Source organism: Lagenorhynchus albirostris, chromosome 2, assembly GCF_949774975.1.
Source record: "Lagenorhynchus albirostris chromosome 2, mLagAlb1.1, whole genome shotgun sequence".
Classification (NCBI taxonomy): Eukaryota; Metazoa; Chordata; class Mammalia; order Artiodactyla; family Delphinidae; genus Lagenorhynchus; species Lagenorhynchus albirostris.
In genome coordinates, this window is record NC_083096.1 from 97,871,272 (window position 1) to 97,884,106 (window position 12,835).

A 12,835-nucleotide genomic window follows, 5' to 3' on the forward strand; every position below is an offset into this window, starting at 1 on the left:
ATCAGAAGGAATACCAACATGCAATGAAATAATAGCATTATCAGGGAGATGCCACCAATAAGAACATAGATTTCTTTTGTAAAGCAGCAGGGAGACCGAGTAATACTTTCTCTCAAAGGTTTTACATATCACAGATAATCCAGGTTAAAACATGAGGAGAAAAACAAATAACCCTCCCTGAAATGTACTGTCTCATTGAGCCCTCAGGAAAGGAATCCATCTTTCCTCTTAAACAGGAATCCGTCTTTCCTTTTAAACCATGTTTATTCTCAAATCAGAACTTTATTGTTTACAGTTAAAAATTGTTGAAAGTCTTGAAGAAGAGTTTATCCTTTAAATTACAGCAAAACTTTACATATGCAATCCCTCCAACCAAGCAAATCCATATCTAGGTATTACACTACAGAAATACACGCTTGTGTACAAGATACAAACATGCTTGTTACAATGTTATTTCTAATAGCAAAATAATGGAGACACCCTAATGGACAACAGCTTATTAAATTACAGTAGCTCTATTCCGTGAAATATTATGTAGTCAGTAAAAAGCCTGGGATGGACTCACATGTGGTGACAGGGAAGAGTAGCTATGAAATAAAGCATTAGTGAATGAATAATATAAGTGACAGAGTGTGGAAAGTGTGACCCTGTTATTAAAAAACAAAAACAAAAGGGAAAAAGGTTACAATTCACAGTTCACAGTTATTTAGAAGATTATATGCCAAAATATTAATGAGTTACCCCGAAGAACAGTGACAAAGGAAAATTTTGCTTTCTACTACATAATGTCTACACTTTTTTACTCTTTTTAAAAACAATGTGCTTTGGGCTTCCCTGGTGGCGCAGTGGTTGAGAGTCCGCCTGCCAATGCAGGGGACACGGGTTCGTGCCCCAGTCCAGGAAGATGCCACATGCCATGCCGCGGAGCGGCTGGGCCCGTGAGCCATGGCCGCTGAGCCTGCGCGTCCAGAGCCTGTGCTCCACAAACGGGAGAGGCCACAACAGTGAGAGGCCCACATACCACAAAAAAAAAAAAAAAAAAAAATGTGCTTTGTTTGCTTTTGTAAAAAATAAATGATCTCAAAATAAATAAATACAAATATAGCTCAAAGCAGAACAAAGATAGAGTAATTCTGAAAAGGAACCTTTAAAGTTGCTATCATAAAAGATAGCATGCAGCACATGACTACACTGTGTTAACAAGAGCATCTTTAGAAGTCAGGAGAAGAAGTGCCCAAATGTTAACAGCATAGGGTAGAAATGAATGGTTGAGGGGCTTTCTTTATTTTAAATATAATATCCTACCCTACTTTCAAATAAGAAACTTTGTTTTTCTTTTACTTTTTGCTCATTTTTCAATATTTTCCAAATAAAGCAAAAGAGAAAAAGAAATACCTTTAGATATAATTTCTGAGACAGCCTGTATGGATACAGATATATAGATATAGATGGAGAGATAGATATGATACAGAAAAGATAGCCACTATAGATATAAAACGCTGTCCACATACAAGACTGACTTTTCATTCCTAACATTGTTCTAAAATTGAAACTAGATTAAAGAATGTTTCTAAATACATTAAATTTTAAAATAAAAATTTGGTGAATTTTTAAATATATGAATAAAATTAAAATTCCAGAAATCCACACACACCAATTCACTAAGGAGTATGGCAGTATCTACCTTCTATCATGGCAGATTTTTTTTGCTTCTTGGAAGCAAACTACTGAGGAGTGTTTTCTGAGCTTAGGATACATAAATTGATGAGGTAATTTTTCTATACCAGTTGTAAAAATATGTATTCAAAACGAACTCTTCTTAACTTTTTCTCCCCTTGTGGAAATCTTCATAAAACAATGGAATAGCCTTCCTGATACTTTGTATCTTCAAAAATACTTGCTTTAATTTTTTGCTCCTCCAAACTTTTTTCACTTACTGTTACATCTAGCATAACCTTTTATATGATGCTTGAATCTATACCCTTCCAGTAGTAGTAAACAAAAGCACAGCCCTTGGCACAGTATGGATACTTCAAAAAAATAACTGTTAAATTTATAAATAATAGAGGTCTTGGGCCTCTGGTCAAAACCCCCCAGTAATAAAGAACTACTTTTTCACAAGGAAAGAAAACTCAGCCCTGTCACAGATAATGAAAAAATCAGCTACATGAAACACCCAGAAAGGACAGGGATAAACAGATAAGACAGAATTCCTGTCCCTCAAGAAATTCCCAGGACTTCTCTGGTGGCGCAGTGGTTAAGAATCCACCTGCCAGTGCAGGGGACACAGGTTCGATCCCTGGTCCAGGAAGGTTCCACATGCCGTGGAGCAACTAACCCTGTGCACCACAACTACTGAGCCTGTGCTCTAGAGCCCACGAGCCACAACTACTGAAGCCCGTGTGCCTAGGGCCTGTGCTCTGCAACAAGAGAAGCCACCACAATGAGAAGCCCATGCACCGCAATGAAGAGCAGCCCCCACTCGCTGCAACTAGAGAAAGCCCACGAGCAGCAACGAAGACCCAATGCAGCCAAAAATAAATAAATGAATAAAAAATAAATAAATAAAATAAAAATAAATTAAAAAAAAAGAAATTCCCAGGTTAGTATGAGAAAAGTAAACAACTGAAATCCAATATTAAAGCCCTATGACCAAGATTTGCTTAGGAGCCTAGGAGAAGGGGCCCTTAACTCAAACTGAAAGAATCAGACTGAAGTTGTCTGAGAAGCCAGACATTATCTAGAAAGATGAGCAGGGCTTAGTCAGCAAGAGTATTCCCCAACAAAAAAAACAATGTGGGCTTGAAGAAACCGTGATATCAAAGAACACAGCATGTATGGAAAACTGTTGTTTGGCTTGGCTGAAGCCCTTCTGCTTCATAGAAGAGGAGAAGGGAAGCAGCTCCTGGCAAGCTCTGCGCACCATGCTAAGGGGCTTACCTTAGATCTCAGGACTGAAGAGAAGACCCTGTAAGGATATTTAGGTATAAAAAACATGAAGAGGGAACAGAAGCTGAGAAGCTGGAGGCCCAAGAGGATAAATTGAAAAAAATTCTAAATCCAAAATGTTATAAGCTTGCTGCCAACCTAAAGATGAAGATGACAACATGACACCTTTCACTTGTTCAGTTTAAAAGACTCAATCTGTCCCATCACTGGAAAGACTTCATTTAAACCTGAATATACAGATGATAAGGTGTCAAAGTTGATTTATGTGTTGCTGAGCGACGCTGTACTCAAGTGCTCCTTAAGAAAAAGCAACACTTCACGCAAATACCTTTTTTAATGACAGTGGAAACCACGTTAGCTTTTATTGTGGTGTCTATTACTCCTTAAAAGCCTCATCTCAAACAGAAGAAGTAAAACATGTATTTTAAAGTATTCAGCATTTAAAAATCAAATCCTGTGACGCTAACACACCAACTCAAAGTAAATCCCCCAGTAAAGTAGTGCATTTTCTAAGAGAGCGTGACATAACTGACCCTCTACCAAAAAAGAACAAGTGCTTTGAAGTAACTTTGAACGGAGTCTTGTTGAGAAAAGTAGCCTGTGCTAGGGTCATTATTTTTGGCCATGTCCTGGCCCTAGGTTAGTCAGGTTTGGGCTAGCCAAGCCTGGGACATAAGAAAAAAACTAATTAACTTCGCCTCATTACGAGCCAAGTCATAGCTAATTCTGACATAAAACCTTCATGAGTCTTTAAAAAAAAAAAAAAAACTGCTTTTAAAATTCCTCTAAAGAAAGTCAGGTCAGTTGCATTGTTACAAATATTCCTGGTTTTGAATTCAGAACACAGTGGCAGCCACAGTGCAGCAGCTTCTGTTTGCGGCTGATCTCTTCTCTCTCACTTTCCTGACTGTAACCGAATCCCATCTCCACACCATCCTAACTCTTCCTCTTCATCACTTCTTCCATCCTCAACGCATATTTTTTCTAGTATGACCTAATCCTGACCCCAGTGTCCATCCAAAGCCACCATTTGGTCATTTCATATAGAAACCCAACCAACTCTCTAGCTCAACCTAGGCCTCCTCTAGCTGTGACTTGAGCACCAATCTGCCCTGTGTGCCTCCTTCCACTGCCCCAGGGCTCTTTCGGAAACAGAGTAGTTCCTGGTTTAAAGAACTGGACTAATGAAATGGTCTAACCTGATATCAAAGGAAGACAGACTAGACAGCAGTACCCAAGATTCAGGGGGTGGGAAGGAGACAGGTATTCAAGGAGTTCTACTCTTTCTTTGGAGAGTAAGAATGGAAGATTTAATAGGAAGATGCTTAGAAAGAATTTATGAGGGTGTAGGGAAAAGTTCTTGATTCTGAAATACACAAGGAGAGAAAAAAATGACTTAGGGAATTCCCAAAAAGATTCAACTAGCTAATTCTCATTTAGGGATAGAACCCCACAATTAGGACCTAGATCACTGGTATCATACCAAAGTACAAACTTTATAAGTAAACCTAATGCTTTATGGCTTACATTTTGTTTTTCCAACTCTAACCCTTTTACACAGGAAACATAGAACTAGCATTATTCAGTAAACAAATAACACATTTTAATAAGAAAAAAAAGGAAACAAAACAAAAACCATTCAATCTTCTATATTCAGTAACTGATATGAGTATTTCAAGATAAATTTCTGATGCCATCATTGCCAAAAATTCTTACATATACCTTATCCTTTTTACTTAGACCCATATTAGAATTTTATTTTTGCTTAGCCAATAGATTCAATGCCAACTGAGAGTCAATAAATGGATCAAATGATGCAACAGTAAATACTGAAAAGCAATATAACTGAGTGTTACTGCAAAAATATGACTGTCAAATAAACAGTGCAAACTCAAAACCTATGCAATGTGCTTGTTAGTTTAATAAACAAATCACAATATTGTCTATTATTAAGTTCTTTTGTTCACAATATTTCAAAATTTAAGTACTGTATTTTAGGAAAGACAAGTTCTTAAATCTTCAAAAAAGATTATTAAAAAAATTTAATCCGTATTTCTTGACCTAGCCCATGTATCTTAAAAAAAATACTATAAATAAATTATAATTTAAAACCCAAGCAGTTATTGTTAGACATTTTTAAGCACTTTTCCATTTTCTTGAACAGGTTTTCTTCATCTTATTTTTAGTAATTTCCTGAAATAAAAACCAGTGGTTGAACTATTAATTTCTATTGTTGTTCAATCCAATTGTGAAACTAACCAAATGCCATAAGCACCAAACTAAATGTTGTATAAGCTGATATCTACAAGTAAAAATGAGCCACAGACTCTTGTTACACAGTGTGATTGGTGGACCAGTAGCATAGTTATCACCTGGGAGCTTGTTGGAAAGTGCATTTCACAAAATCCCCAAATGAATGTTACACACTTTAATAGCTGAGAAGTACTGCAGATAACCGAAGGCTTATAACTAAATTATAATGCTGAAAAATATCCAACTTACTGGAAGTTGATGAAAAGATCTACGATAATAAAGCAGAATGGGGCAATTTCTGATTTATGGGTTTAGGAACAAAAGAGTTCAGCCACAACACTGCTTTCTTAAAGATAACTTCGAAGTGAAAGCTCTACTTTGCAAATACAGAACTCCCTGCAGAATCCAGATTTAAGCTCTGAGTTCTTACTGCCTCAGGAGGATTTTAAAAAATAAAAACAATAACAACATCATATCAGTTCCCGTAAGTAAAGGATCTCTGTGAGCTGAAAGTCCCCATGGGAACTGCATACCTGTCCCTCAAGGATCCCTTTCTAATGAATGAAAGCTTCAATGGATCATGATCCAGAGGTCAGCATAGTATCACACAGTGAATATTCAATAAAACAAATCATAAAAGCAGCCCGGGGCTTCCCTGGTGGCGCAGTGGTTGAGAGTCCGCCTGCCGATGCCAGGGACACAGGTTCGTGCCCCGGTCCGGGAAGATCCCACATGCTGCGGAGCGGCTAGGCCCATAAGCCATGGCCGCTGAGCCTGGGCGTCCGGAGCCTGTGCTCCGCAATGGGAGAGGCCACAACAGCAAGAGGCCCGCGTACTGCAAAAAAAAAAAAAAAAAAAAAAAAAAAAAGCAGCCTGATCCCGTCTATATACTATATATATTCTACAGGCTCTCTCTGAGAAGGATGAGTTTAGACTTGCCTCAGTAATAAAAGAGGCATGGTTGTGCAGCATTTTAAGAACTTTGAGGATATTTGGTAGAAGACATATTTTGGGTGCAGAATGGTATTTTTAGCTTAAGAATATGAATTTCAAGTAGAAGAAAAACACCTGATGGTTGTTTTGCAAATAGCTTTATTTATATCCTAGAAAAAATGTAAATATAAAATGTCAGTCCGTTATAAAAGAGATGTCTTGATCAGCCAATACATAAATTCATCAGCTCACAAGGATTTTAATAAACATCTCTCTTACTGCTGGTGACATTAAGAGGAAGATTTCTTCAAGGCATAGAAATCAACACCTGGGTACACTTTGGTGTTCAAGGACTAGCACGATGTGACGAACCAGCTTTCCTAAAGTCACAGATTTAGAATTAACATTATCTAAAAAGCACTGACTGGATTTTTCACTTCTGAAAGAATGCAATCCCTCTAACTTGTTCAGTCATTTTCGACAGATGAAAACCTATTAGAAAACTTTTTAATCCTCTTTCTTTCCTAATGAACCTGTTACTTATTCATGCTTCTACGTCATCACTGACATCACGCTCTTCATTTCTCATATCATTAGTCAGTCTTCAAAGCCTGAGATTTATTTCCTTGAAATGACCTGGTGTCCATCTCTAATTCTTCGGTCTAACTTCCAGCCCCTTTGACAAGTCCCCGTCCCCTAGATTTTAGTAGTAGTCTCCTTTTTAGCCTCTCTGACTACAATCTCCCTCCATTCTATTCATCTTATACATTGCTGCAGCCCAATCTTCCTTAAATAACATGTCAATCATGCAACTCTACTACATCAAATACTCCAAAGTAGAAATATGATGAATAAGAGAAGTCTGGAATATACATGTTCAAATTAGGATCTGTGTATCTTACTGTACATATTTACTGACTATCTACCCAAATGTATACAATGTACACAGATGTATTAGTTTCTTCTCTAAACAAAGCTGCTATCACAAATTACCACAAGCTTAGTGGCTTAGAAGAACACATATTTACTTTCATACAGCTGTGGAGGTCAGGAGTCCATCATCAGCTTCACTGAGCTAAAGTCAAATTGTTGGCAGGGTTGGTTCGTTCTGGAGGCTATGAAGGGAGAATCTGTTTCCTTGCCTTTTTCAGCCACCAGTGGCTGCCCATACTCCTTGGTGTATGGTCCCGTCCTCCAGCTTCAATCCAATCTCTGTTTCTATCATCACATCACCTTCTTGTCTAGTTGACTCCTCCTGTGTCCCTGTGATTACACTGAACCCACCAGAATAATCCAGAATAATCTCTTCACTCTGAGATCTTTTACTTGATCATATTTGCAAACTTCCCATTTATAAGATCAAGTGGGGTTTATTCCAGAGATGTAGGTCTCATTCAATATTTTTTAAAAAATCAGTGTAATCCACCATATTAACAGGCTAAAGAAGAAAATCACATGATCATATCAATCAGTGCAGAAAAAGCATTTGACAAAATTCAACACCTGCTCATAATAAGAACTCTCAGAAATACAGAAATAGAGGGGAACTTCCTCAACTTGATAAACCTCCAATTAATATTTCATGGTGAATGCCTGGATATTTTCCCCCACCAAGCCTGGGAACAAGGGAAGTGTGTCTATTTTCACCACAATTATTCAAGTTCTAGCTGGTGCACCAAGGGAAAAAAGGGAAGTAAAAGACATAGAGACTGGAAAGGTAACAAAATTTTCCCTATTTGTAGATGACATGATTGTCTATGCAGCAATCCCCAGGAATTCACACACATTTCTTTCTCTCTCTCTCTTAAATTTCAGGATACAAAATAAGTATAGATAGAAAGTCAATTGTATTTCTACGTATGAGCAATTAATACATGGACACTGAAATTTAAAGAACACTCAAAAAATTTGAAATACTTAGGTATAAATCTAACAAAACAGGACTTATATGATGAAAGCTAAACAATGATGATGAAAGAAATCAAAGAAGATATAAATAAATGAAAAGACATATTGTGTTTATGGATTAGAAGACTCAACAACAGTAAAGACGTCAATTCTCCCAAAACTGATATAGCGATTTAACACATTTGCATCAAAATTGCAGAATGATATTTTTGTAGATGTGGACAAGATTATTCTAAAATTTATATGGAAAAGAAAATAAACTGGCATTGCTAAGACAATTTTGTTAAAGAATGAAAAATGGGAGGAGTCATTCTTCTGTTAAGGCTCTCTACATAAGCACAGTATCAAGAGAGTACAGTATTGGAGGAAGAATAGAAAAATACATCAATGGAACAGAATAAAGAACAAAGAAATATGCCCATCTAATTGTTGACAGAGATGTAAAAGTAATTCAATGGAGAAAAAATAACTTTTTCAACAAATGGTGCCACAGCAACTGGACATCTATAGGCAAAAAAAAAAAAGAACCTTGACCTAAGTCTCACATCTTACACAAAAGTAACTCAAAAGGAGTCACAAACTTATGGGGATCTATGGCTAAGCAAAGAGATCTTAGATCTGATACTAAAAGCATGATCTAAAAAAGGAAAAAACTGATAAATTTGACTTCATCAAAATTTAAAACTTTTGCTCTGTGAAAGATTCTATTAAGAGGATGAAAGACAAGTTACAGACTGAGAGAAAATATCTGCAAACCATTTATCAGACAAAGGACTAGTATCTAGAACATTAAAGAACTCTCAAAACTCAATAATAAGAAAACAAATCACTCAAAGAATAAACAAAAGATTTGAACAGATGCTTCATCAAAAAGTTATAGGGATGGCAAATAAGTACATGAAAAGTTGTTCATTATTACTTACAATTACAATTTCAATGTAAACCAAACCCACAAAAATATATCATTACACACCTAGCAGAATGGCTGAAAAAAAATGCTGGCAAATATGAAGAGAAACTCTACCACTCAAACACTGCTGGTGAAAATGTAAAATGGTACAGCCACTCTGGAAAACAGTTTGACATTTCTTATAAAACTAAACACGTACCATACAATCCAGCAATTGCACTTTTGGGCACTTAACCCACAGAAATGAAAACTTATGTTTGAACAAACCTGTACATGAACATTTATAGCATCTTTATTCATAATAGCTGAAAACTGGAAACAGTTCAGCTGTCCTTCAACAGGTGAATGGTTAACAAACAGCAGTACATTCATACCTTGGAATGCTACTCAGCCACAAAAAGGAACAATTATTGCTACATGCAACACCCTGGAGGAATCTCCAGAGAATTATACTGAGTGAAAAACACCAAGCCCGAAAGGTTACATGCTCTATAATTCCATATATATAACACTCTTGAAATGACAAAATATATAAAGGAAGGACAGATTGGCAGTTGTCAGGAGTCAAGGAGGGGATGTGGGCAGGGAGGAAGTGAGAGTAGCTATAAAAAGGCAATGTGAGGGATTCTTGCAGTGATGGAAATGCTATATCTTAACTGTATCAATGTCAATATCCTGATTGTGATATTATACTATAGTTTTGCTAGATGGTAGCATTAGGAGAAAGTGGGTAGAGGGTACACAAGAGTTCTTTCTGTCATTTCTTACAACTGCATGTTAATCTACAATTATCCCAAAGTAAAAATTTTAATTAAAAAAGTGTGTGTGTGTGTGTGTGTGTGTGTGTGTGTGTGTGTGTGTATTATAGTTGGATCACTTCACTCCTCTGCTCAAAACCCTCTGCTGACTTTTCATCTCATGCAAAGAAAAGCCAAACTCCTACAAAGGCCTAGAAGGATGCCTGATCTGACCTTTTTCCTCTTGGTCTCACCTCCCTTGCTCTCCCCATCAGCCATGGTGTCCTCAGGCACATTCCCACTCAGAGCCTCAGCAGCTGTTCCCTCAGAGGAAAACCCTCTTCTCCAAAACACCCACGATTTATTCTATCAGTTCTTCGAGATCTTTGCTCAAAAGTCTTCAATGAGCCCCACCACTACCATGCTATTTAAAACTGCCTTCTCTTCCTTCCCCTATTCTTCTGTGCTTCATTTTTCTGCATCACACCAATCATGGTCAGATAAACTATATAATTTATGCATTTGTTTATTAACCACACAACCAATCAACCCTCCCGCACCTTCTTCTTCCTCCCCTCCCCCTTCCCCCCTCCTCCTCCTCTTTCTTTTTCTTCCATCTCTGTAGGTCAGAAATTACTCTTTCACTGCAGCTTACCAGGTGCAAAGAACACTGCCTACCAGTGGCTTTCAACAAATAGTTGCTGAAGGAAGGAAGGCAGGAAATGAGAAAAGGAGGCATCCCTGCAATCTGGGACAAGAATGATATGGACAGGTATATTAAAGACCACTGAAAAAAACTTAAAACCAACAGAAAATTGTAACAGTAATGTTCAAGATGGAAAATTATTTTAAAGTTTTATCATTAGGAGCTTGTTAAAAGAAAGTAGAACCATAAATGAACCCTTTCCCTCTCACGGTTTATATGTAACAGAGGAAGTAAATTTTTATCAGCTAATAGGAGCAACATGAGAAAGGTAAGAGAAAAATCATTACTGGCATAAAATGTAGCTTGGAAGAAGGCTTGAGGTCATGTTTGGAATGGTTAGAGAAAGGCATGTTAAATAATCTTGCCCAGCAGGATGGTTAGAAAAAGTCAGGGAAGGAACTGAGCAGAAGTGCTTGACCACCAGAGCCCCCCAGGCTCCCTGTGACCCAGCACCTCCTCCAGCAGACCACAGCACCGCTCTGCAGAGGAGCAGAGACTACCTTGGCATCTCATGCTACCCACCTAAGCAAGTGGTCCCTCATCCCCTTGGTTACCATACCCCAGAAGTTGCTGGGTAGAAAGTCATCAGAGGACTCGTACCCTCTGGCCTCTACTGATGACCCACCTGGCTCTAAAAGCTTTTCAGAACAAAACCCATCATGGCTCACATCCTGGGCTACCAGACGATCAACACTTCCAGGTAGTCCAACGATCAACACTTCCAGGTAATCCAACATCAACCAGGCCCTTACTTCCAAATGACTCTCTTGCCCCCTAATTTCCCATCCCACCCCCTCAAATCCAATATTGTCTAATACATAGATTCTTTGTAGAAAATAGAAAAGGAAATGCTTCACAACTTGTTTTATGAAGCCAGCATAACCCTGATACCAAAACTTAACCAAAGTATTACAAGAAAAGAAAATTACATACCAATGTCCTTCATGAATACAGACACAGAAATCCTTAACAAATATTAGCATATTGAATCCAGCCATATGAAAAAATAATAGCACATCATGCACATCATAGCTCCACATTCAAAAATCAATGTAATTCACATTAGAAGATTATGATTATCTTGATAAATGTAGGAAAAAACTGACACAATTCAATACCCATTATTAATAAAAATTCTCAAACTAAAAAGAGAAGGTAATTTCCTCATTCAGATAAAGGTCATCTATGAAAACCCCACAGCTAACGTCATACTTAACGATGAAAGACTGAATGCCTTCCCCCTAAGACTGAGAACAAGACAAGGATGTCCATTTTCACCACTTCTAACTAACACTGTAATGGAAATCTTAGCAACGAGGAAAAAGGAAAAAAAAAAATTACCAGAACTAATGAATGAAAATAGTAAGGTTGCAGGATAAGAAGTTAATTTTTAAAAATCAGTTTCAGCAAAAATTTTAATTTTGCTCATTAAAAAACATACAGCACATACATCTGACAAAGAACTCATATCTAAAATATATATACAAATGTTGAATCATTATGTTGTATACCTGAAACTAATATAATGTTTTATGTCCATCATGCCTCAATTAAAAAAAAAATCTCACTGAAAAGCAAAAGTGCTCTTGTAAAGCTGCCAGATACAACCTTAACTGCTTTCCCTAATATTAAATAATTTGTAGAATAACAACATCAGCTCTGTACATAGTACTGTGAAAAATAATGGTTTTATATTAACTTCAACAAATATTTTTAATTAAAAAATAAAGAACTACCACAGAAAAAATTTTTTACTGGGTAAAGACTTGGTCCAAACACCTCACAAAGGACATACATATATAAAAGGTGTTCAAGATCATGAGTCATCAGGAAAATACAAATTAAGATACTATTTCACACCAACCAGAACGGCTTTCCCCCACCAGTCATCCCCCTCCCCTGCTGCTGGCCTCTATTGTCATGTCTCTGTCAGAAATCATCTTGTATATAAATTTATACACTTGTTTATTGTGTGTTCCTTCCACTAGAGATACTGACACCCTGGGAGGAAAGGACCTTATCTGTTGCATTCACTGTTGCAGCCCCAGGATCAGGAGCATTGCCTGGCAGAGAGTGTGCACCTGACATACATCTGTTGAAAGAATGAATGTCACTAACACAGTAAAGTATGTCTTCTGCCATGAGGTACATCAAGACATAGTCTCTTTTTACTTTTTTAGTGAGTTGGGCTTTTTTTAATCTTTATTGGAATATAATTGCTTCACAATACTGTGTTAGTTTCTGTTGTACAACAAATCAGCCATATGCATACATATGTCCCCACATCCCCTCCCTCTTGAGCCGCCCTCCCACCCTCCTTATCCCACCCCTCTAGGTCATCGCAAAGCATGAAAAGACAGCCCTCAGAATGGGAGAAAATATTTGCAAAAGACATAGTCTTGAATAAGGAAAATAGGAGAGAAGGAGAAAACAAAATAA

General features: G+C 37.3%; 1 protein-coding gene across 6 annotated transcripts in view; it reads right to left on the bottom strand.

The window, feature by feature from the left end:
- CDC14A (cell division cycle 14A) overlaps positions 1-12,835 on the bottom strand; it is a 181,312-nt gene that overhangs the window by 35,470 nt on the left and 133,007 nt on the right. The gene's annotated exons all lie outside the window — the stretch shown is intronic.